Raw genomic sequence first — 26,030 nt, forward strand, 5'->3', positions numbered from 1 at the left:
AAATAATAATATTAAATTATTATTGTATATCCTTACCGTTAATAAAATATTTGTTTATATTATAATAAATACATTATAATAATACAAATAAAATATGAATCGCCAAAATGTATATGAGATCTAATATAGATCAAATAAAATTTCGAACAAGCAAATCGAAATAATGCAAATATTAAAATTATATATTGTATTTAATACATATGAGAGAAATAATAAGCAGCCAAAGCAAACAAATAAAAATTCGAACAAGCAAATCGAATTATTAAAATAATAATATTAAATTATTATTGTATATCCTTACCGTTAATAAAATATTTGTTTATATTATAATAAATACATTATAATAATACAAATAAAATATGAATTGCCAAAATGTATATGAGATCTAATATAGATCAAATAAAATTTCGAACAAGCAAATCGAAATAATGCAAATATTAAAATTATATATTGTATTTAATACATATGAGAGAAATAATAAGCAGCCAAAGCAAACAAATAAAAATTCGAACAAGCAAATCGAATTATTAAAATAATAATATTAAATTATTATTGTATATCCTTACCGTTAATAAAATATTTGTTTATATTATAATAAATACATTATAGTAATACAAATAAAAATATGAATTGCCAAAATGTATATGATCTAATATAGATCAAATGAAATTTCGAACAAGCAAATCGAAATAATGCAAATATTAAAATTATATATTGTATTTAATACATATGAGAGAAATAATAAGCAGCCCAAAACAAACAAATAAAAATTCGAACAAGCAAATCGAATTATTAAAATAATAATATTAAATTATTATTGTATATAAACACAATTAAAATACTGTGTGTATATGGACCATAATATACACGCGTTGCGATATGTATTGTTCATCTCAGTTATGCGCATACATTGGATAATGCAACAACCTAAAATGTACAATGTTGTACCTGGTTTTATACAGGTTAATGTTTTATATAAATTTCAATTTATATCGCTAAAAAAGTATTAATATATATATATATATATATTTATTTACAATAAATGCAATTTAAAAAGAAATACTTTGATATATATTGGTTATATAAAACTAAGACATTTCGCAGCATTCGTTTTAGGTATAAAAATAAATTTATTGAAGGAATTGATATATGCCAGTAAAATGGTGTATTTTTAATTTCTTTCAATAAAAACATATTTGACAAAATTAAGAAACCAATTTATAAAACTCTAAGCGGTGGATCACTCGGCTCATGGGTCGATGAAGAACGCAGCAAACTGTGCGTCATCGTGTGAACTGCAGGACACATGAACATCGACATTTTGAACGCATATCGCAGTCCATGCTGTTATGTACTTTAATTAATTTTATAGTGCTGCTTGGACTACATATGGTTGAGGGTTGTAAGACTATGCTAATTAAGTTGCTTATACAAATTTTATAATGAAATTTTATAAGCATATGGTATATTATTGGATAATAATAATTTAATTATTTTATTCATAATATTAAAAAATATATGAAAAACATTATCTCACATTAGTAAATAATTTGAATGTGAAAAACGAAGAGAAATATTTTCTTTTTCAATCAAATGATACTGAGAAATGTCTAGCATAAAAATTTATCTAGAATTGTCTCTTATTAATGATTAGAAAATAGAAAACCGTTGACAATATTATTGTTCTTCGTTGATTCGTTAAATCAAACAAATGCCATTTTATATACAGATATTATTAATATAACGAATTTAATAAAATGTTTTATCATTATATATAAAGAATTAATTGCATATAAAAGTTATACACAACCTCAACTCATATGGGACTACCCCCTGAATTTAAGCATATTAATTAGGGGAGGAAAAGAAACTAACAAGGATTTTCTTAGTAGCGGCGAGCGAAAAGAAATCAGTTCAGCACTAAGTCACTTTGTCTATATGGCAAATGTGAGATGCAGTGTATGGAGCGTCAATATTCTAGTATGAGAAATTAACGATTTAAGTCCTTCTTAAATGAGGCCATTTACCCATAGAGGGTGCCAGGCCCGTATAACGTTAATGATTACTAGATGATGTTTCCAAAGAGTCGTGTTGCTTGATAGTGCAGCACTAAGTGGGTGGTAAACTCCATCTAAAACTAAATATAACCATGAGACCGATAGTAAACAAGTACCGTGAGGGAAAGTTGAAAAGAACTCTGAATAGAGAGTTAAACAGTACGTGAAACTGCTTAGAGGTTAAGCCCGATGAACCTGAATATCCGTTATGGAAAATTCATCATTAGAATTGTAATATTTAAACAATATTATGATAATAGTGTGCATTTTTTCCATATAAGGACATTGTAATCTATTAGCATACCAAATTTATCATAAAATATAACTTATAGTTTATTCAAATTAATTTGCTTGCATTTTAACACAGAATAAATGTTATTAATTTGATAAAGTGCTGATAGATTTATATGAATACAGTGCGTTAATTTTTCGGAATTATATAATGGCATAATTATCATTGATTTTTGTGTTTATTATATGCACTTGTAGGATTAACAATGCGAAAGATTCAGGATACCTTCGGGACCCGTCTTGAAACACGGACCAAGGAGTCTAACATATGTGCAAGTTATTGGGATATAAACCTAATAGCGTAATTAACTTGACTAATAATGGGATTAGTTTTTTAACTATTTATAGCTAATTAACACAATCCCGGGGCGTTCTATATAGTTATGTATAATGATATTTATATTATTTATGCCTCTAACTGGAACGTACCTTGAGCATATATGCTGTGACCCGAAAGATGGTGAACTATACTTGATCAGGTTGAAGTCAGGGGAAACCCTGATGGAAGACCGAAACAGTTCTGACGTGCAAATCGATTGTCAGAATTGAGTATAGGGGCGAAAGACCAATCGAACCATCTAGTAGCTGGTTCCTTCCGAAGTTTCCCTCAGGATAGCTGGTGCATTTTAATATTATATAAAATAATCTTATCTGGTAAAGCGAATGATTAGAGGCCTTAGGGTCGAAACGATCTTAACCTATTCTCAAACTTTAAATGGGTAAGAACCTTAACTTTCTTGATATGAAGTTCAAGGTTATGATATAATGTGCCCAGTGGGCCACTTTTGGTAAGCAGAACTGGCGCTGTGGGATGAACCAAACGTAATGTTACGGTGCCCAAATTAACAACTCATGCAGATACCATGAAAGGCGTTGGTTGCTTAAAACAGCAGGACGGTGATCATGGAAGTCGAAATCCGCTAAGGAGTGTGTAACAACTCACCTGCCGAAGCAACTAGCCCTTAAAATGGATGGCGCTTAAGTTGTATACCTATACATTACCGCTAAAGTAGATGATTTATATTACTTGTAATATAAATTTTGAAACTTTAGTGAGTAGGAAGGTACAATGGTATGCGTAGAAGTGTTTGGCGTAAGCCTGCATGGAGCTGCCATTGGTACAGATCTTGGTGGTAGTAGCAAATAATCGAATGAGACCTTGGAGGACTGAAGTGGAGAAGGGTTTCGTGTGAACAGTGGTTGATCACGAGTTAGTCGGTCCTAAGTTCAAGGCGAAAGCCGAAAATTTTCAAGTAAAATACAAATGCCAAACAAATATATATATTATATAAAATCTAGCTAAATTAATATACTTGAATAATTTTGAACGAAAGGGAATACGGTTCCAATTCCGTAACCTGTTGAGTATCCGTTTGTTATTAAATATGGGCCTCGTGCTCATCCTGGCAACAGGAACGACCATAAAGAAGCCGTCGAGAGATATCGGAAGAGTTTTCTTTTCTGTTTTATAGCCGTACTACCATGGAAGTCTTTCGCAGAGAGATATGGTAGATGGGCTAGAAGAGCATGACATATACTGTTGTGTCGATATTTTCTCCTCGGACCTTGAAAATTTATGGTGGGGACACGCAAACTTCTCAACAGGCCGTACCAATATCCGCAGCTGGTCTCCAAGGTGAAGAGTCTCTAGTCGATAGAATAATGTAGGTAAGGGAAGTCGGCAAATTAGATCCGTAACTTCGGGATAAGGATTGGCTCTGAAGATTGAGATAGTCGGGCTTGATTGGGAAACAATAACATGGTTTATGTGCTCGTTCTGGGTAAATAGAGTTTCTAGCATTTATGTTAGTTACTTGTTCCCCGGATAGTTTAGTTACGTAGCCAATTGTGGAACTTTCTTGCTAAAATTTTTAAGAATACTAATTGGGTTAAACCAATTAGTTCTTATTAATTATAACGATTATCAATTAACAATCAATTCAGAACTGGCACGGACTTGGGGAATCCGACTGTCTAATTAAAACAAAGCATTGTGATGGCCCTAGCGGGTGTTGACACAATGTGATTTCTGCCCAGTGCTCTGAATGTCAAAGTGAAGAAATTCAAGTAAGCGCGGGTCAACGGCGGGAGTAACTATGACTCTCTTAAGGTAGCCAAATGCCTCGTCATCTAATTAGTGACGCGCATGAATGGATTAACGAGATTCCTACTGTCCCTATCTACACAGTCGGTGTTAGATTGCTCGTGCGAACAGACGTGTTTTCCGTACGCTCCGCGAGTGTAGCCAATATTGACTGATAGAGACCAGATACGAAGCTAGAAACAGCACGAAAATTCGTGTTTTGTGCCTGCGAACCCAGTGCGCGTGTTTTCCCTGTGTAAAAGTGGTGAAACCGGGTGAAATTGGGTTTTTCCCATTGGAAATTTTCCATTGCGCCACGTGTGTCACGAGAGAGGCGCTCTCTTGAGAGAGGAGTTAGGCTTATTTAGGCACATTTTGCCTAAAACAGCTGTGCGGTTTGTGTCATCGCTAAACTTTTATCAGCTGATCAGCTGATAGAGCTTTCCGACCAGCTGATAATAAAGGGGTAAGTCCTTGGTGGAAAAGCTTTTGGGTTGGAACTGCCGATAACCGGCGGATGGCGCCACCCAAAATGGATGTTGGAGATTCTGGCAGTGAGAGTGCTAGTAGTAGGGGAAGCAGTGGGGGCAGAGGACGACCCAGAGGTAAGCGCAATAAAGCGCCGCTGAGGGACGCCTCTAGGTGCAAGTTGATGGCACTGGATGCAACTGCCGCTGACACTGCGACAGCCCCTGCCGCTGCCGCTGCCGCTGCCCCTGCTGCTGCCGCTGCCGCTGCGCCTGTCGCTGCCCTTGCCGCAGCCCCTGCCGCTCCCGCAGCCCCCGCCGCTGCTGCATCCTCTGCTGAACACGAGAAGACCTTCGTTGCACCAGCCAGTCCTCTAAAATCCTTCTCGGATAGGGAGTGGAGAGGTAATGGTGCCGTCGCTGCCGAGATGGGGGACATCCGATCGGAGATCGGTAGGATGTTCATGGTCTCCTATGCCAACCCGGCCACAAATGTGAAGGTACAGTCCGTAGCCAACCGCTACGAGGAGGTTGTTGCAGCCCTCCTTATACGGATTGGAGTGCTTGAGGACCGCCTTAAGAAGCAGACACCGGTTGCCTCGGCCGTCTCATACGCAGCCGCCGCTGCTAGAGGCGCGCACCTTATCGCCTCACCTGCTGCCCCTGTCGCCCCCTATGCCCCTGTAGCCGCACCGCGGAAAATCCGGGAGACCTGGTCGGCAGTCGTTGCATGTGATGATCCGGCCTTATCAGGGAGGCAAATTGCGGACAAGGTCCGCAAAGAGGTAGCGCCTGCTTTGGGCGTCAGAGTGCATGAGGTGCGAGAGTTGAAGCGGGGCGGCGCGATTATTCGCACGCCATCGCAGGCGGAGATGTCGAAAATCGTTGCCTCCGCAAAATTCGCTGAGGTGGGCCTTAAGGTGTCCAAAAACACTGCCGCAAAACCCAGGGTGACGGTACAGGATGTGGACACCACTGTGACGCCGGATGAGTTCATGATGGAGTTAAAAGAGAAAAACTTCGAGGAGATGTCGCTGAAGGAGTTCCAGAAGGCGGTAGTCCTGGCGACCAAGCCCTGGTCAGCAGCTAACAGCGCCACTATAAACGTGACGCTGGAAGTAGATGATCAGGCGTTGGCCGTTCTCGAAAGCGGGAGGGTGTATATCAAGTGGTTCTCTTACCGCTGCCGCTCTCAAGTGCGCACCTATGCGTGCCACCGATGCCTTGGTTTTGACCACAAAGTCAGCGAGTGTCGGTACGCTAGAGAAAACCAGGTCTGCCGCCAGTGCGGACAGAACGACCACGTCGCGGCGAAGTGCAAAAATGCGGTGGACTGCCGTAACTGCCGCCATAAAGGGCTACCCTCGGGGCACTATATGCTCTCGGGTGGATGCCCGATATATAGCGCTGTGCTAGCCAGGGTGCAAGCTAGACATTAACATGTTCAGCTTCATCCAAGCGAATTGTGGTCGAGGCCGTTGCGCTGTCATCGAGCTTGCAAAGCGGATGAGAGATGCTGGCCACCTGTTCGCACTCATTCAGGAGCCCTATGTGGACGCAGGCAAGCGTCTCACTGGACTCCCTGGAGGCATGAGAATCTTCGCTGACAAAAGGAAGAAAGCTGCCATCATCGTGGACGACCCGTCTGCCATCTGCATGCCCATCGAGACATTGACGACGGATTATGGAGTGTGCGTGAGTGTCACAGGAAAATACGGCACCATTTTTCTGTCCTCCGTATACTGCCAGTACTCAGCTGCCCTGCAGCCCTACACTGACTACCTGGATACGGTTCTGCTGCTAGCCAGCAGGACACCGACAATCCTCGGACTTGATGCGAATGCGGTTTCCCCGATGTGGTTCAGCAAAACTCCAGCTAACTCTGGAGACCGTCTGAATCGCGAACGGGGACAGCACATGGACGAGTGGATCATCGCAAGCGGTGTCTGTGTGCTTAATACGGCCAGCCAGGTGTTCACGTTCGATAATCACCGCTCCAGAAGTGATATCGACGTGACCTTCACCAACGAAGCAGCGCGTGTGTGGGCAACATACGAATGGAGAGTTGACTTCTGGGAGCTGAGTGACCACAACATCATCACTGTTGAGGTTACTCCAGATCCAAGCAGTACCGTTGAGAGCCTAGCTCCGGTACCGCAATGGAGGCTCTCCAATGCAAGTTGGCGAAGATTCAGAGTAGAACTAAGGGATGTAGCTGAATGTCTCGAGGAACTGGAGGAATCGCCGTTGGATGATCATGTGTCAGCCCTTCGCTCCATCGTACACGAAGTGTGCGACAGGGTAATAGGGCGCAGGATACCTGCAGCAAGGGGAAACGTAATATGGTGGAATCCTGAACTGAGTACCAAGCGCCAAGAGGTCAGGAGACTGAGGCGCAGGCTGCAGGCAGCTCGTCGGAGTGGCACCGGCGATGTTGAGCGACTTGCCGCTGGATTAAGGCTTGCCTCAGGCCAGTATAAGAAGCTTATCCTGATGACAAAGGAACAAAACTGGCGGGACTTCGTGGGACGGCACAAGGATGATCCATGGGGGCACGCCTACCGAATATGCCGAGGCCGGAAAAAGACAACCGATCTTGGATGTCTTAGGTCGAACGGCGCGCTACTTACGACATGGCACGACTGCGCAGATATACTCCTCCGCAACTTCTTCCCTGTTGCGGAATCCACAGTGCGTGAGGGTATAACTCCTGCTGCTCCACCGACCCTCGAAGCCTTCGAGGTGGCAACCAGCGTCGCGAAGCTGAGAAGCCGGCGATCGCCGGGAATGGACGGCATCACGGGTGGGATCGTCAAGGAGGTATGGCGTGCTATCCCTCAGCACCTGACGAAGTTGTACTCTCGATGCCTCTCGGAAGGATATTTTCCTGCCGAGTGGAAACACCCGAGAGTGATACCGCTGGTAAAGGGGCCAGATAAGGACAGGAGCGATCCTGCCTCTTATCGTGGCATATGCCTTTTGCCAGTGTTCGGAAAGGTGCTGGAAGGGATCATGGTGAATCGACTAAAGGATGTGCTACCGGATGGCTGCAGATGGCAATTTGGATTTCGGCCTGGACGCTGCGTTGAGGATGCGTGGATGCACGCTAAAAACACCGTTTCCACCAGCCGCGAGAGGAGGGTGCTGGGAATCTTTGTTGATTTCAAGGGTGCCTTCGACAATGTTGAGTGGAACGCGGTGCTGGATCGGCTTATCGACGTCGGCTGTCGAGAGATAGACTTGTGGAAAAGTTATTTCTCCGGTCGAAGTGCCAGTATCATCAGCAGTTACGAAGCGGCCACAGTGTCGGTTACACGGGGCTGCCCGCAAGGGTCCGTCAGTGGTCCATTTATTTGGAACCTACTGATGGATGTGCTGCTTCAGCGCCTGGAGCCACATTGTGCTCTGAGCGCGTTTGCAGATGACTTGCTACTTTTCGTCGATGGGAATTCCCGTGCCGATCTGGAGCGAAAGGGCGAGCAGTTGATGGACATCGTGGGAGCCTGGGGAGCTGAGGTTGGAGTGAGTGTGTCAACCAGCAAGACGGCAATCATGTTGCTGAAAGGGAATCTTTCAGACACTAGGAGACCGACCGTACGGTTTGCTGGAGCAAGCCTGCCATACGTCACCAAATGCCGGTACCTTGGCATCTTAGTCGGCGAGCGGATGAGCTTTCTCCCGCATATCTCTGCTCTCAGAGATCGGCTGGCTGGAGTTGCCGGAGGGCTAGCACGGGTGCTCCGAGTCGATTGGGGGCTCAGCTCCCGTGCTAAGAGGACGATATACAGCGGACTCATGGTCCCCTGTGCACTCTTCGGTGCCTCGGTCTGGTACAAGGCGGCGAGCAAGGGCAAGTCCTTAAGACTCCTCACCTCGTGCCAGAGGACCATCCTATTAGGATGCCTACCGGTATGCCGCACAGTGTCCACGGTGGCACTGCAGGTGCTTGCTGGTGCTCCTCCAATGGATTTAGATGCTCACAGGATGGCAGTGAAGTTTAAGCTCAGAAAGCACGTTCCCCTGGACGAGAGCGACTGGCTCTATGGACAGGACTTGTCTGTGTTGGACTGGAAATCCAAGATGGCTCTGCTAGACGAATGTCTGCTAAATGAGTGGCAACTCAGATGGGACCAAGCGGCTCACGGTTTTGTGACTCGCCAGTTTTTCCCAGAGGCAGCGTTCGTCTACAAGAGGAAGGACTTTGTCTTCACCTTAAGAGCCGGATTCTTGCTGACAGGACACGGGTCGTTCAACGCTTTCCTCCATGGTAGAACCCTCAGCACCACAACCGCATGCTCATGTGGAGAGGAGAGTGAGGACTGGCTTCACGTACTATGTGAGTGCCGCCTCTATAGCGATTTGCGTGACTTGGATGCCCTTGGCATTGTTCGAGTCCAAGAACGATGGAACGTCGCAGGAGTAGTCGAGACCCCAGAACGGATGCGTCTCCTAGGAGCTTTTGCTGATGCTGCCTTCTCGAGGCGTAGGATGGAAGCGACGAGGGATGAACCGCAGGCGCCGGGACAATAGTCCCAAAACCCCCTTGCCGTGTGGCAACGGCGAAGAATACTGCCACAGCTTGTCATTGCTTGTCGTAGGAGGCGACTAATATGACATGGTTGCCCCATCCGAGCTTGTCGGAGCTGAAGGGGTGAGGCCCACCGAGCCTGAAATTTCGGTGCCACGGGTTGAGTGGTTCTCCAAGGCTACTCATTGAGGTCGGCCCCCTAGTGGGAGTTTCGTGGTGGCTGTGGTTGACACCTATATCGCGGGTAGAGTCCCCGGGCTCGACGTGGATGTTGCGTTAATACAACTCGGGTGCTGCGACCCAAAGAACAGTAGAGATTTTAGATAGATCTCGCCCCTATGCAAGGGGGAGTGCTTGCCCGACAAGCAAGTACTTAAATTGCTACTGGGGTGGTTGCTATGTACATAGCTATAGCTTCTAGTCCAGGGCGTTGGTTTGGCGCTTAACCCAGACCCTTGCATTATATACTCCCTTGTGGGTATATTAGAATGCCGTGGCTGTAATCCCTTCAGTGCGGAACACGTCACGTTAAATAAGTTCGGAGGGATCCGAGACACACCTGTCCCTATCTACTATCTAGCGAAACCACAGCCAAGGGAACGGGCTTGGAATAATTAGCGGGGAAAGAAGACCCTTTTGAGCTTGACTCTAATCTGGCAGTGTAAGGAGACATAAGAGGTGTAGAATAAGTGGGAGATATTAGACCTCGGTTTGGTATCGCCAATGAAATACCACTACTCTTATTGTTTCCTTACTTACTTGATTAAATGGAACGTGTATCATTTCCTAGCCATTATACGGATATATTTATTATATCTTATGGTATTGGGTTTTGATGCAAGCTTCTTGATCAAAGTATCACGAGTTTGTTATATAATCGCAAACAAATTCTTTAATAAAACGGTGCATTTATGTATTTTTGATTTGAAAATTTGGTATAACTCCAATTACTCAGGTATGATCCAATTCAAGGACATTGCCAGGTAGGGAGTTTGACTGGGGCGGTACATCTCTCAAATAATAACGGAGGTGTCCCAAGGCCAGCTCAGTGCGGACAGAAACCACACATAGAGCAAAAGGGCAAATGCTGACTTGATCTCGGTGTTCAGTACACACAGGGACAGCAAAAGCTCGGCCTATCGATCCTTTTGGTTTAAAGAGTTTTTAACAAGAGGTGTCAGAAAAGTTACCATAGGGATAACTGGCTTGTGGCGGCCAAGCGTTCATAGCGACGTCGCTTTTTGATCCTTCGATGTCGGCTCTTCCTATCATTGTGAAGCAAAATTCACCAAGCGTTGGATTGTTCACCCATGCAAGGGAACGTGAGCTGGGTTTAGACCGTCGTGAGACAGGTTAGTTTTACCCTACTAATGACAAAACGTTGTTGCGACAGCATTCCTGCGTAGTACGAGAGGAACCGCAGGTACGGACCAATGGCACAATACTTGTTCGAGCGAACAGTGGTATGACGCTACGTCCGTTGGATTATGCCTGAACGCCTCTAAGGTCGTATCCGTGCTGGACTGCAATGATAAATAAGGGGCAATTTGCATTGTATGGCTTCTAAACCATTTAAAGTTTATAATTTACTTTTTAAACGACAATGGATGTGATGCCAATGTAATTTGTAACATAGTAAATTGGGAGGATCTTTGATCACCTGATGCCGCGCTAGTTACATATAAAAGCATTATTTAATACAATGACAAAGCCTAGAATCAATTGTAAACGACTTTTGTAACAGGCAAGGTGTTGTAAGTGGTTGAGCAGCTGCCATACTGCGATCCACTGAAGCTTATCCTTTGCTTGATGATTCGATAATAAAATTGCATAATTTATTTGTTGTGTTGAACTTCTTATATAAAGTTCAACCAACAATCTATTTGTATGCATTGATTGTTTGCTTGGCTTTGTGGCGAATTTTTAATCCTTTATATATTACATTCCTAAGGTCTAGATTTTCAAGTAAGAGACCAATTTGATTAACATATCAATATAAGTACAACTCGACCATCTAATAATAACAATATGAATCGTCATCTTATTAGTGACGCGAAGATTGGCAAACATATAATATAAAAATATTCCTAAGGTCTAGATTTTCAAGTAAGAGACCAATTTGATTAACATATCAATATAAGTACAACTCGACCATCTAATAATAACAATATGAATCGTCATCTTATTAGTGACGCGAAGATTGGCAAACATATAATATAAAAATATTCCTAAGGTCTAGATTTTCAAGTAAGAGACCAATTTGATTAACATATCAATATAAGTACAACTCGACCATCTAATAATAACAATATGAATCGTCATCTTATTAGTGACGCGAAGATTGGCAAACATATAATATAAAAATATTCCTAAGGTCTAGATTTTCAAGTAAGAGACCAATTTGATTAACATATCAATATAAGTACAACTCGACCATCTAATAATAACAATATGAATCGTCATCTTATTAGTGACGCGAAGATTGGCAAACATATAATATAAAAATATTCCTAAGGTCTAGATTTTCAAGTAAGAGACCAATTTGATTAACATATCAATATAAGTACAACTCGACCATCTAATAATAATATGAATCGTCATCTTATTAGTGACGCGAAGATTGGCAAACATATAATATAAAAATATTCCTAAGGTCTAGATTTTCAAGTAAGAGACCAATTTGATTAACATATCAATATAAGTACAACTCGACCATCTAATAATAACAATATGAATCGTCATCTTATTAGTGACGCGAAGATTGGCAAACATATAATATAAAAATATTCCTAAGGTCTAGATTTTCAAGTAAGAGACCAATTTGATTAACATATCAATATAAGTACAACTCGACCATCTAATAATAACAATATGAATCGTCATCTTATTAGTGACGCGAAGATTGGCAAACATATAATATAAAAATATTCCTAAGGTCTAGATTTTCAAGTAAGAGACCAATTTGATTAACATATCAATATAAGTACAACTCGACCATCTAATAATAACAATATGAATCGTCATCTTATTAGTGACGCGAAGATTGGCAAACATATAATATAAAAATATTCCTAAGGTCTAGATTTTCAAGTAAGAGACCAATTTGATTAACATATCAATATAAGTACAACTCGACCATCTAATAATAACAATATGAATCGTCATCTTATTAGTGACGCGAAGATTGGCAAACATATAATATAAAAATATTCCTAAGGTCTAGATTTTCAAGTAAGAGACCAATTTGATTAACATATCAATATAAGTACAACTCGACCATCTAATAATAACAATATGAATCGTCATCTTATTACTGACGCGAAGATTGGCAAACATATAATATACAAATATTCCTAAGGTCTAGATTTTCAAGTAAGAGACCAATTTGATTAACATATCAATATAAGTACAACTCGACCATCTAATAATAACAATATGAATCGTCATCTTATTAGTGACGCGAAGATTGGCAAACATATAATATAAAAATATTCCTAAGGTCTAGATTTTCAAGTAAGAGACCAATTTGATTAACATATCAATATAAGTACAACTCGACCATCTAATAATAACAATATGAATCGTCATCTTTTTAGTGACGCGAAGATTGGCAAACATATAATATAAAAATATTCCTAAGGTCTAGAATCTTAAGCAATAGACCAATTCAACTAAGAGTTGACATATAAAAATATGTTCCTTTTAATGTTAGCAAAATTTTATCGTCACATACTGTTAGTGACGCGAACGTTTTTTTCTCCATGTTTATATGAATGTTTATTCAAAGGTAGAAAGGCAGGATCGTTATTTTATAAGTGAAGCGATAAAAAAATATTATGCAATAGGACATCTATTTATAAATATTTTTAAGTCTTAGAAATTCAAGTAAAGAGATTCAAGAAATTCATTCAACTTAGAGCGCACATATAATTAAAACTATTCCTGAGGTTTAGAAACCAAATTAAATAAAGAGGACATATAAACGTATGTGGTATTTTGATGGTAGTAAAAATGTATCGCGATATTATTAGTGACGCGACCAATTTTTATACTCTTTGCTCCATGTGCAAATATATCTAGTGTTTAGATAGTCAATTAAAAATGACAATTTTAACTAAAAGACTTAAAAAAGTGTTTGTCAAACTTATAATTTTGTCAATACTATATAAAACGCCAATCATATCCTTATAAAAGTAAATACGGTATATGGTTATAAATACAAAACCATATATAAATAAAAAAATGAAATCGTATGTATATGGCTTATAGGTATAATACCTATAAGGCATAATAATGTATAATATTAGCAAATATACATATAAAAGTGCATAAATTGTATAGATATGGCATAAAGAAGGCATTTATGAGAATAGCTAGTAGAATTTGCCCATACACTACTAGCGAAATGAGATATTTATACCTAGTGAGGGCGGCACTAGTACTATAAATTGTGGCAAAATAAATCTTATGCAAATGCATAGGATTTTGTCAATACCGTACAAAAAACTAAGTAAAACGTATGGATATTGAAAAATAAATGGATTATATTCATAAAATACGAATATTTCTTGCATTCTCTTGTTATACGAGAGAATATCATACGGAGCGGGCAGCCCCTAGTATAGTAAGCAGTCGAATGGGAGACAGCGTGTCCAAAAACACCTATAGGGAGGTGGTCGTTGGCGGACCTCTCCTCGTATTGGTCAAACTTATGATTTTGTCAATACTATATAAAACGCCAATCATATCCATATAAAAGTGAATACAGTATATGGATATGAATAAAAAACCATACATAAATAAAAAAAAATATGTATAAAAAATTATACATATATTTATATTAAGCAATCGTATGGATGTGGCTTATAGGTATAATACCTATAAGGCATAATAATGTATAATATAGCAAATATACATATAAAAGTGCATGAATTGTATAGATATGGCATATAAGTGACATATTTATGAGAATAGCTAGTAGAATTTGCCCATACACTACTAGCGAAATGAGATATTTATACCTAGTGAGGGCGGCACTAGTACTATAAATTGTGGCAAAATAAATCTTATGCAAATGCATAGGATTTTGTCAATACCGTACAAAAAACTAAGTAAAACGTATGGATATTGAAAAATAAATGGATTATATTCATAAAATACGAATATTTCTTGCATTCTCTTGTTATATGAGAGAATATCATACGGAGCGGGTAGCCCCTAGTATAGTAAGCAGTCGAATGGGAGACAGCGTGTCCAAAAACACCTATAGGGAGGTGGTCGTTGGCGGACCTCTCCTCGTATTGGTCAAACTTATGATTTTGTCAATACTATATAAAACGCCAATCATATCCATATAAAAGTGAATACAGTATATGGATATGAATAAAAAACCATACATAAATAAAAAAAAATATGTATAAAAAATTATACATATATTTATATTAAGCAATCGTATGGATGTGGCTTATAGGTATAATACCTATAAGGCATAATAATGTATAATATAGCAAATATACATATAAAAGTGCATGAATTGTATAGATATGGCATATAAGTGACATATTTATGAGAATAGCTAGTAGAATTTGCCCATACACTACTAGCGAAATGAGATATTTATACCTAGTGAGGGCGGCACTAGTACTATAAATTGTGGCAAAATAAATCTTATGCAAATGCATAGGATTTTGTCAATACCGTACAAAAAACTAAGTAAAACGTATGGATATTGAAAAATAAATGGATTATATTCATAAAATACGAATATTTCTTGCATTCTCTTGTTATATGAGAGAATATCATACGGAGCGGGTAGCCCCTAGTATAGTAAGCAGTCGAATGGGAGACAGCGTGTCCAAAAACACCTATAGGGAGGTGGTCGTTGGCGGACCTCTCCTCGTATTGGTCAAACTTATGATTTTGTCAATACTATATAAAACGCCAATCATATCCATATAAAATTGAATACAGTATATGGATATGAATAAAAAACCATACAAAAATAAAAAAAAAATATGTATAAAAAATTATACATATATTTATATTAAGCAATCGTATGGATGTGGCTTATAGGTATAATACCTATAAGGCATAATAATGTATAATATAGCAAATATACATATAAAAGTGCATGAATTGTATAGATATGGCATATAAGTGACATATTTATGAGAATAGCTAGTAGAATTTCCCCATACACTACTAGCGAAATGAGATATTTATACCTAGTGAGGGCGGCACTAGTACTATAAATTGTGGCAAAATAAATATTATGCAAATGCATAGGATTTTGTCAATACCGTACAAAAAACTAAGTAAAACGTATGGATATTGAAAAATAAATGGATTATATTCATAAAATACGAATATTTCTTGCATTCTCTTGTTATATGAGAGAATATCATACGGAGCGGGTAGCCCCTAGTATAGTAAGCAGTCGAATGGGAGACAGCGTGTCCAAAAACACCTATAGGGAGGTGGTCGTTGGCGGACCTCTCCTCGTATTGGTCAAACTTATGATTTTGTCAATACTATATAAAACGCCAATCATATCCATATAAAAGTGAATACAGTATATGGATATGAATAAAAAACCATACATAAATAAAAAAAAAATATGTATAAAAAATTATACATATATTTATATTAAGCAATCGTATGGATGTGGCTTATAGGTATAATACCTATAAGGCATAATAATGTATAATATAGCAAATATACATATAAAAGTGCATGAATTGTATAGATATGGCATATAAGTGACATATTTATGAGAATAGCTAGTAGAATTTGCCCATACACTACTAGCGAAATGAGATATTTATACCTAGTGAGGGCGGCACTAGTACTATAAATTGTGGCAAAATAAATCTTATGCAAATGCATAGGATTTTGTCAATACCATACATAAACCGCATGGATATTGAGAAGTTAATAGATTACATCTATAATATGAGAAGTATTTTAGTATTCTTATTAAATAAGAGAATACTATAAGGGTGAGTGGCAAAGAGAATTGAATATACCCGAATGGGAGACAGCGTGTCCAAAAACTACTATAGGTGGTGTGGCAAATATGAGGAAGGCAATATATCCATATAATGAAAATAAAAGTGCGTTTTCTTATTATATAAGAGAACACTATATGGGTGAGTGGCAAAGTAAATTGAATATACCCGAATGGGAGACAGCGTGTCCAAAAACTACTATAGGTGGTGTGGCAAATATGAGGAAGGCAATATATCCATATAATGAAAATAAAAGTGCGTTTTCTTATTATATAAGAGAACACTATATGGGTGAGTGGCAAAGTAAATTGAATATACCCGAATGGGAGACAGCGTGTCCAAAAACTACTATAGGTGGTGTGGCAAATATGAGGAAGGCAATATATCCATATAATGAATATAAAAGTGCGTTGTCTTATTATATAAGAGAACACTATATGGGTGAGTGGCAAAGTAAATTGAATATACCCGAATGGGAGACAGCGTGTCCAAAAACTACTATAGGATGGTCAATGGGCCGGCCGTCTGCTATTGACATATGTCAGTAGAGAAGATATTATCCGTCAAATTTGTTTCTTTATTCATTTATTTGAATACGAGACTTGGCTCCGCGGTTAATATTTTAAGCCCAAAGATAATAACGTTGAAACAAAGGCCAAGTTTCTATTGTACATAGAATAACAAATTGTTTCCGAATTTTATCGTTAATTTTAGGAGGTAGGCTAACATGATTTATATTATATGTGTATTATTAAATAATAATAGTACATAAAAGTCTACCAAAGAAATATAAAAATGTAATTATGAATACATTTTCAATATTAATATCAACTTATATTGTTGATAATAAAAAATAGCTATTAAGAGAGTTATTTAAGAAATTATATAATATATAATAAAGAGTATATATATAAATAATATATAAGTATATATTATTTAAGAAATAAATATAGTAGTAATAATTATATATATACACTCGGTTCTATTTTATATATTACCAGAGACTTATATGGATATATATAGATAAATTTTAAATTTATCGTCAAAATACAAATGATTAACTCAATATCTTATATTGGTTAAACAAAAATTGTACATGTGTGGATACAATATATTATGTATGTCGAACAAAAATGATATTTTAGAATGAAATGTGCATATATAAAGAAAATATATGAAAAATAAATATTGTGTTTATAAAGAATATGATTCTTTTTGACATCAATAAAAACTTGTTATTATTAGTGGCGAAACAAGTATAAATTGGAAAACAAACGTATACGAATGCTATATAAAAATGGCCGTATTCGATAGAAATAAAATCTATAACAACATATATATTGCTAATTTCTATTCAAAAAATATGAATGAAATATGAATAAAAACATTATTCTGGTTGATCCTGCCAGTAGTTATATGCTTGTCTCAAAGATTAAGCCATGCATGTCTAAGTACACACGAATTAAAAGTGAAACCGCAAAAGGCTCATTATATCAGTTATGGTTCCTTAGATCGTTAACAGTTACTTGGATAACTGTGGTAATTCTAGAGCTAATACATGCAATTAAAACATGAACCTTATGGAACATGTGCTTTTATTAGGCTAAAACCAAGCGATCGCAAGATCGTTATATTGGTTGAACTCTAGATAACATGCAGATCGTATGGTCTTGTACCGACGACAGATCTTTCAAATGTCTGCCCTATCAACTTTTGATGGTAGTATCTAGGACTACCATGGTTGCAACGGGTAACGGGGAATCAGGGTTCGATTCCGGAGAGGGAGCCTGAGAAACGGCTACCACATCTAAGGAAGGCAGCAGGCGCGTAAATTACCCACTCCCAGCTCGGGGAGGTAGTGACGAAAAATAACAATACAGGACTCATATCCGAGGCCCTGTAATTGGAATGAGTACACTTTAAATCCTTTAACAAGGACCAATTGGAGGGCAAGTCTGGTGCCAGCAGCCGCGGTAATTCCAGCTCCAATAGCGTATATTAAAGTTGTTGCGGTTAAAACGTTCGTAGTTGAACTTGTGCTTCATACGGGTAGTACAACTTACAATTGTGGTTAGTACTATACCTTTATGTATGTAAGCGTATTACCGGTGGAGTTCTTACATGTGCTTAGATACTTGTATTTTTTCATATGTTCCTCCTATTTAAAAACCTGCATTAGTGCTCTTAAACGAGTGTTATTGTGGGCCGGTACAATTACTTTGAACAAATTAGAGTGCTTAAAGCAGGCTTCAAATGCCTGAATATTCTGTGCATGGGATAATGAAATAAGACCTCTGTTCTGCTTTCATTGGTTTTCAGATCAAGAGGTAATGATTAATAGAAGCAGTTTGGGGGCATTAGTATTACGACGCGAGAGGTGAAATTCTTGGACCGTCGTAAGACTAACTTAAGCGAAAGCATTTGCCAAAGATGTTTTCATTAATCAAGAACGAAAGTTAGAGGTTCGAAGGCGATCAGATACCGCCCTAGTTCTAACCATAAACGATGCCAGCTAGCAATTGGGTGTAGCTACTTTTATGGCTCTCTCAGTCGCTTCCCGGGAAACCAAAGCTTTTGGGCTCCGGGGGAAGTATGGTTGCAAAGCTGAAACTTAAAGGAATTGACGGAAGGGCACCACCAGGAGTGGAGCCTGCGGCTTAATTTGACTCAACACGGGAAAACTTACCAGGTCCGAACATAAGTGTGTAAGACAGATTGATAGCTCTTTCTCGAATCTATGGGTGGTGGTGCATGGCCGTTCTTAGTTCGTGGAGTGATTTGTCTGGTTAATTCCGATAACGAACGAGACTCAAATATATTAAATAGATATCTTCAGGATTATGGTGTTGAAGCTTATATAGCCTTCATTCATGGTGGCAGTAAAATGTTTATTGTGTTTGAATGTGTTTATATAAGTGGAGCCGTACCTGTTGGTTTGTCCCATTATAAGGACACTAGCTTCTTAAATGGACAAATTGCGTCTAGCAATAATGAGATTGAGCAATAACAGGTCTGTGATGCCCTTAGATGTCCTGGGCTGCACGCGCGCTACAATGAAAGTATCAACGTGTATTTCCTAGACCGAGAGGTCCGGGTAAACCGCTGAACCACTTTCATGCTTGGGATTGTGAACTGAAACTGTTCACATGAACTTGGAATTCCCAGTAAGTGTGAGTCATTAACTCGCATTGATTACGTCCCTGCCCTTTGTACACACCGCCCGTCGCTACTACCGATTGAATTATTTAGTGAGGTCTCCGGACGTGATCACTGTGACGCCTTGCGTGTTACGGTTGTTTCGCAAAAGTTGACCGAACTTGATTATTTAGAGGAAGTAAAAGTCGTAACAAGGTTTCCGTAGGTGAACCTGCGGAAGGATCATTAATGTTTTAATATCCTTACCGTTAATAAAATATTTGTTTATATTATAATAAATACATTATAGTATTACAAATAAAATATGAATTGCCAAAATGTATATGAGATCTATTATAGATCAAATGAAATTTCGAACAAGCAAATCGAAATAATGCAAATATTAAAATTATATATTGTATTTAATACATATGAGAGAAATTAATAAGCAGCCAAAGCAAACAAATAAAAATTCGAACAAGCAAATCGAATTATTAAAATAATAATATTAAATTATTATTGTATATCCTTACCGTTAATAAAATATTTGTTTATATTATAATAAATACATTATAATAATACAAATAAAATATGAATTGCCAAAATGTATATGAGATCTAATATAGATCAAATAAAATTTCGAACAAGCAAATCGAAATAATGCAAATATTAAAATTATATATTGTATTTAATACATATGAGAGAAATAATAAGCAGCCAAAGCAAACAAATAAAAATTCGAACAAGCAAATCGAATTATTAAAATAATAATATTAAATTATTATTGTATATCCTTACCGTTAATAAAATATTTGTTTATATTATAATAAATACATTATAGTAATACAAATAAAATATGAATTGCCAAAATGTATATGATCTAATATAGATCAAATGAAATTTCGAACAAGCAAATCGAAATAATGCAAATATTAAAATTATATATTGTATTTAATACATATGAGAGAAATAATAAGCAGCCAAAACAAACAAATAAAAATTCGAACAAGCAAATCGAATTATTAAAATAATAATATTAAATTATTATTGTATACAAACACAATTAAAATACTGTGTGTATATGGACCATAATATACACGCGTTGCGATATGTATTGTTCATCTCAGTTATGCGCATACATTGGATAATGCAACAACCTAAAATGTACAATGTTGTACCTGGTTTTATACAGGTTAATGTTTTATATAAATTTCAATTTATATCGCTAAAAAAGTATTAATATATATATATATATATTTATTTACAATAAATGCAATTTAAAAAGAAATACTTTGATATATATTGGTTATATAAAACTAAGACATTTCGCAGCATTCGTTTTAGGTATAAAAATAAATTTATTGAAGGAATTGATATATGCCAGTAAAATGGTGTATTTTTAATTTCTTTCAATAAAAACATATTTGACAAAATTAAGAAACCAATTTATAAAACTCTAAGCGGTGGATCACTCGGCTCATGGGTCGATGAAGAACGCAGCAAACTGTGCGTCATCGTGTGAACTGCAGGACACATGAACATCGACATTTTGAACGCATATCGCAGTCCATGCTGTTATGTACTTTAATTAATTTTATAGTGCTGCTTGGACTACATATGGTTGAGGGTTGTAAGACTATGCTAATTAAGTTGCTTATACAAATTTTATAATGAAATTTTATAAGCATATGGTATATTATTGGATAATAATAATTTAATTATTTTATTCATAATATTAAAAAATATATGAAAAACATTATCTCACATTAGTAAATAATTTGAATGTGAAAAACGAAGAGAAATATTTTCTTTTTCAATCAAATGATACTGAGAAATGTCTAGCATAAAAATTTATCTAGAATTGTCTCTTATTAATGATTAGAAAATAGAAAACCGTTGACAATATTATTGTTCTTCGTTGATTCGTTAAATCAAACAAATGCCATTTATATACAGATATTATTAATATAACGAATTTAATAAAATGTTTTATCATTATATATAAAGAATTAATTGCATATAAAAGTTATACACAACCTCAACTCATATGGGACTACCCCCTGAATTTAAGCATATTAATTAGGGGAGGAAAAGAAACTAACAAGGATTTTCTTAGTAGCGGCGAGCGAAAAGAAATCAGTTCAGCACTAAGTCACTTTGTCTATATGGCAAATGTGAGATGCAGTGTATGGAGCGTCAATATTCTAGTATGAGAAATTAACGATTTAAGTCCTTCTTAAATGAGGCCATTTACCCATAGAGGGTGCCAGGCCCGTATAACGTTAATGATTACTAGATGATGTTTCCAAAGAGTCGTGTTGCTTGATAGTGCAGCACTAAGTGGGTGGTAAACTCCATCTAAAACTAAATATAACCATGAGACCGATAGTAAACAAGTACCGTGAGGGAAAGTTGAAAAGAACTCTGAATAGAGAGTTAAACAGTACGTGAAACTGCTTAGAGGTTAAGCCCGATGAACCTGAATATCCGTTATGGAAAATTCATCATTAGAATTGTAATATTTAAACAATATTATGATAATAGTGTGCATTTTTTCCATATAAGGACATTGTAATCTATTAGCATACCAAATTTATCATAAAATATAACTTATAGTTTATTCAAATTAATTTGCTTGCATTTTAACACAGAATAAATGTTATTAATTTGATAAAGTGCTGATAGATTTATATGAATACAGTGCGTTAATTTTTCGGAATTATATAATGGCATAATTATCATTGATTTTTGTGTTTATTATATGCACTTGTAGGATTAACAATGCGAAAGATTCAGGATACCTTCGGGACCCGTCTTGAAACACGGACCAAGGAGTCTAACATATGTGCAAGTTATTGGGATATAAACCTAATAGCGTAATTAACTTGACTAATAATGGGATTAGTTTTTTAACTATTTATAGCTAATTAACACAATCCCGGGGCGTTCTATATAGTTATGTATAATGATATTTATATTATTTATGCCTCTAACTGGAACGTACCTTGAGCATATATGCTGTGACCCGAAAGATGGTGAACTATACTTGATCAGGTTGAAGTCAGGGGAAACCCTGATGGAAGACCGAAACAGTTCTGACGTGCAAATCGATTGTCAGAATTGAGTATAGGGGCGAAAGACCAATCGAACCATCTAGTAGCTGGTTCCTTCCGAAGTTTCCCTCAGGATAGCTGGTGCATTTTAATATTATATAAAATAATCTTATCTGGTAAAGCGAATGATTAGAGGCCTTAGGGTCGAAACGATCTTAACCTATTCTCAAACTTTAAATGGGTAAGAACCTTAACTTTCTTGATATGAAGTTCAAGGTTATGATATAATGTGCCCAGTGGGCCACTTTTGGTAAGCAGAACTGGCGCTGTGGGATGAACCAAACGTAATGTTACGGTGCCCAAATTAACAACTCATGCAGATACCATGAAAGGCGTTGGTTGCTTAAAACAGCAGGACGGTGATCATGGAAGTCGAAATCCGCTAAGGAGTGTGTAACAACTCACCTGCCGAAGCAACTAGCCCTTAAAATGGATGGCGCTTAAGTTGTATACCTATACATTACCGCTAAAGTAGATGATTTATATTACTTGTAATATAAATTTTGAAACTTTAGTGAGTAGGAAGGTACAATGGTATGCGTAGAAGTGTTTGGCGTAAGCCTGCATGGAGCTGCCATTGGTACAGATCTTGGTGGTAGTAGCAAATAATCGAATGAGACCTTGGAGGACTGAAGTGGAGAAGGGTTTCGTGTGAACAGTGGTTGATCACGAGTTAGTCGGTCCTAAGTTCAAGGCGAAAGCCGAAAATTTTCAAGTAAAATACAAATGCCAAACAAATATATATATTATATAAAATCTAGCTAAATTAATATACTTGAATAATTTTGAACGAAAGGGAATACGGTTCCAATTCCGTAACCTGTTGAGTATCCGTTTGTTATTAAATATGGGCCTCGTGCTCATCCTGGCAACAGGAACGACCATAAAGAAGCCGTCGAGAGATATCGGAAGAGTTTTCTTTTCTGTTTTATAGCCGTACTACCATGGAAGTCTTTCGCAGAGAGATATGGTAGATGGGCTAGAAGAGCATGACATATACTGTTGTGTCGATATTTTCTCCTCGGACCTTGAAAATTTATGGTGGGGACACGCAAACTTCTCAACAGGCCGTACCAATATCCGCAGCTGGTCTCCAAGGTGAAGAGTCTCTAGTCGATAGAATAATGTAGGTAAGGGAAGTCGGCAAATTAGATCCGTAACTTCGGGATAAGGATTGGCTCTGAAGATTGAGATAGTCGGGCTTGATTGGGAAACAATAACATGGTTTATGTGCTCGTTCTGGGTAAATAGAGTTTCTAGCATTTATGTTAGTTACTTGTTCCCCGGATAGTTTAGTTACGTAGCCAATTGTGGAACTTTCTTGCTAAAATTTTTAAGAATACTAATTGGGTTAAACCAATTAGTTCTTATTAATTATAACGATTATCAATTAACAATCAATTCAGAACTGGCACGGACTTGGGGAATCCGACTGTCTAATTAAAACAAAGCATTGTGATGGCCCTAGCGGGTGTTGACACAATGTGATTTCTGCCCAGTGCTCTGAATGTCAAAGTGAAGAAATTCAAGTAAGCGCGGGTCAACGGCGGGAGTAACTATGACTCTCTTAAGGTAGCCAAATGCCTCGTCATCTAATTAGTGACGCGCATGAATGGATTAACGAGATTCCTACTGTCCCTATCTACTATCTAGCGAAACCACAGCCAAGGGAACGGGCTTGGAATAATTAGCGGGGAAAGAAGACCCTTTTGAGCTTGACTCTAATCTGGCAGTGTAAGGAGACATAAGAGGTGTAGAATAAGTGGGAGATATTAGACCTCGGTTTGGTATCGCCAATGAAATACCACTACTCTTATTGTTTCCTTACTTACTTGATTAAATGGAACGTGTATCATTTCCTAGCCATTATACGGATATATTTATTATATCTTATGGTATTGGGTTTTGATGCAAGCTTCTTGATCAAAGTATCACGAGTTTGTTATATATTCGCAAACAAATTCTTTAATAAAACGGTGCATTTATGTATTTTTGATTTGAAAATTTGGTATAACTCCAATTACTCAGGTATGATCCAATTCAAGGACATTGCCAGGTAGGGAGTTTGACTGGGGCGGTACATCTCTCAAATAATAACGGAGGTGTCCCAAGGCCAGCTCAGTGCGGACAGAAACCACACATAGAGCAAAAGGGCAAATGCTGACTTGATCTCGGTGTTCAGTACACACAGGGACAGCAAAAGCTCGGCCTATCGATCCTTTTGGTTTAAAGAGTTTTTAACAAGAGGTGTCAGAAAAGTTACCATAGGGATAACTGGCTTGTGGCGGCCAAGCGTTCATAGCGACGTCGCTTTTTGATCCTTCGATGTCGGCTCTTCCTATCATTGTGAAGCAAAATTCACCAAGCGTTGGATTGTTCACCCATGCAAGGGAACGTGAGCTGGGTTTAGACCGTCGTGAGACAGGTTAGTTTTACCCTACTAATGACAAAACGTTGTTGCGACAGCATTCCTGCGTAGTACGAGAGGAACCGCAGGTACGGACCAATGGCACAATACTTGTTCGAGCGAACAGTGGTATGACGCTACGTCCGTTGGATTATGCCTGAACGCCTCTAAGGTCGTATCCGTGCTGGACTGCAATGATAAATAAGGGGCAATTTGCATTGTATGGCTTCTAAACCATTTAAAGATTATAATTTACTTTTTAAACGACAATGGATGTGATGCCAATGTAATTTGTAACATAGTAAATTGGGAGGATCTTTGATCACCTGATGCCGCGCTAGTTACATATAAAAGCATTATTTAATACAATGACAAAGCCTAGAATCAATTGTAAACGACTTTTGTAACAGGCAAGGTGTTGTAAGTGGTTGAGCAGCTGCCATACTGCGATCCACTGAAGCTTATCCTTTGCTTGATGATTCGATAATAAAATTGCATAATTTATTTGTTGTGTTGAACTTCTTATATAAAGTTCAACCAACAATCTATTTGTATGCATTGATTGTTTGCTTGGCTTTGTGGCGAATTTTTAATCCTTTATATATTACATTCCTAAGGTCTAGATTTTCAAGTAAGAGACCAATTTGATTAACATATCAATATAAGTACAACTCGACCATCTAATAATAACAATATGAATCGTCATCTTATTAGTGACGCGAAGATTGGCAAACATATAATATAAAAATATTCCTAAGGTCTAGATTTTCAAGTAAGAGACCAATTTGATTAACATATCAATATAAGTACAACTCGACCATCTAATAATAACAATATGAATCGTCATCTTATTAGTGACGCGAAGATTGGCAAACATATAATATAAAAATATTCCTAAGGTCTAGATTTTCAAGTAAGAGACCAATTTGATTAACATATCAA

General features: G+C 37.7%; 4 non-coding genes and 1 pseudogene across 4 annotated transcripts; all 5 read left to right on the forward strand.

The window, feature by feature from the left end:
- The first annotated feature begins 1,224 nt into the window (after nucleotides 1-1,224).
- On the forward strand, nucleotides 1,225-1,403 carry LOC127012209 (5.8S ribosomal RNA). Its single transcript, XR_007765726.1, has one exon. It is a non-coding gene; the product is annotated as a 5.8S ribosomal RNA (ribosomal RNA).
- Nucleotides 1,404-1,806: 403 nt separating this feature from the next.
- Nucleotides 1,807-11,244, forward strand: LOC127012215 (large subunit ribosomal RNA; annotated as a pseudogene).
- Nucleotides 11,245-17,822: 6,578 nt separating this feature from the next.
- LOC122817936 (small subunit ribosomal RNA) lies at nucleotides 17,823-19,817 on the forward strand. The gene has a single exon (XR_006367477.1). It is a non-coding gene; the product is annotated as a small subunit ribosomal RNA (ribosomal RNA).
- A 1,203-nt stretch (nucleotides 19,818-21,020) lies between these two features.
- LOC127012217 (5.8S ribosomal RNA) lies at nucleotides 21,021-21,199 on the forward strand. The gene has a single exon (XR_007765732.1). It is a non-coding gene; the product is annotated as a 5.8S ribosomal RNA (ribosomal RNA).
- A 402-nt stretch (nucleotides 21,200-21,601) lies between these two features.
- On the forward strand, nucleotides 21,602-25,572 carry LOC127012214 (large subunit ribosomal RNA). The gene has a single exon (XR_007765731.1). It is a non-coding gene; the product is annotated as a large subunit ribosomal RNA (ribosomal RNA).
- The last annotated feature ends 458 nt before the right edge of the window (nucleotides 25,573-26,030 follow it).

Source organism: Drosophila biarmipes, unplaced genomic scaffold (assembly GCF_025231255.1).
Source record: "Drosophila biarmipes strain raj3 unplaced genomic scaffold, RU_DBia_V1.1 ptg000030l, whole genome shotgun sequence".
Taxonomy (NCBI): Eukaryota; Metazoa; Arthropoda; class Insecta; order Diptera; family Drosophilidae; genus Drosophila; species Drosophila biarmipes.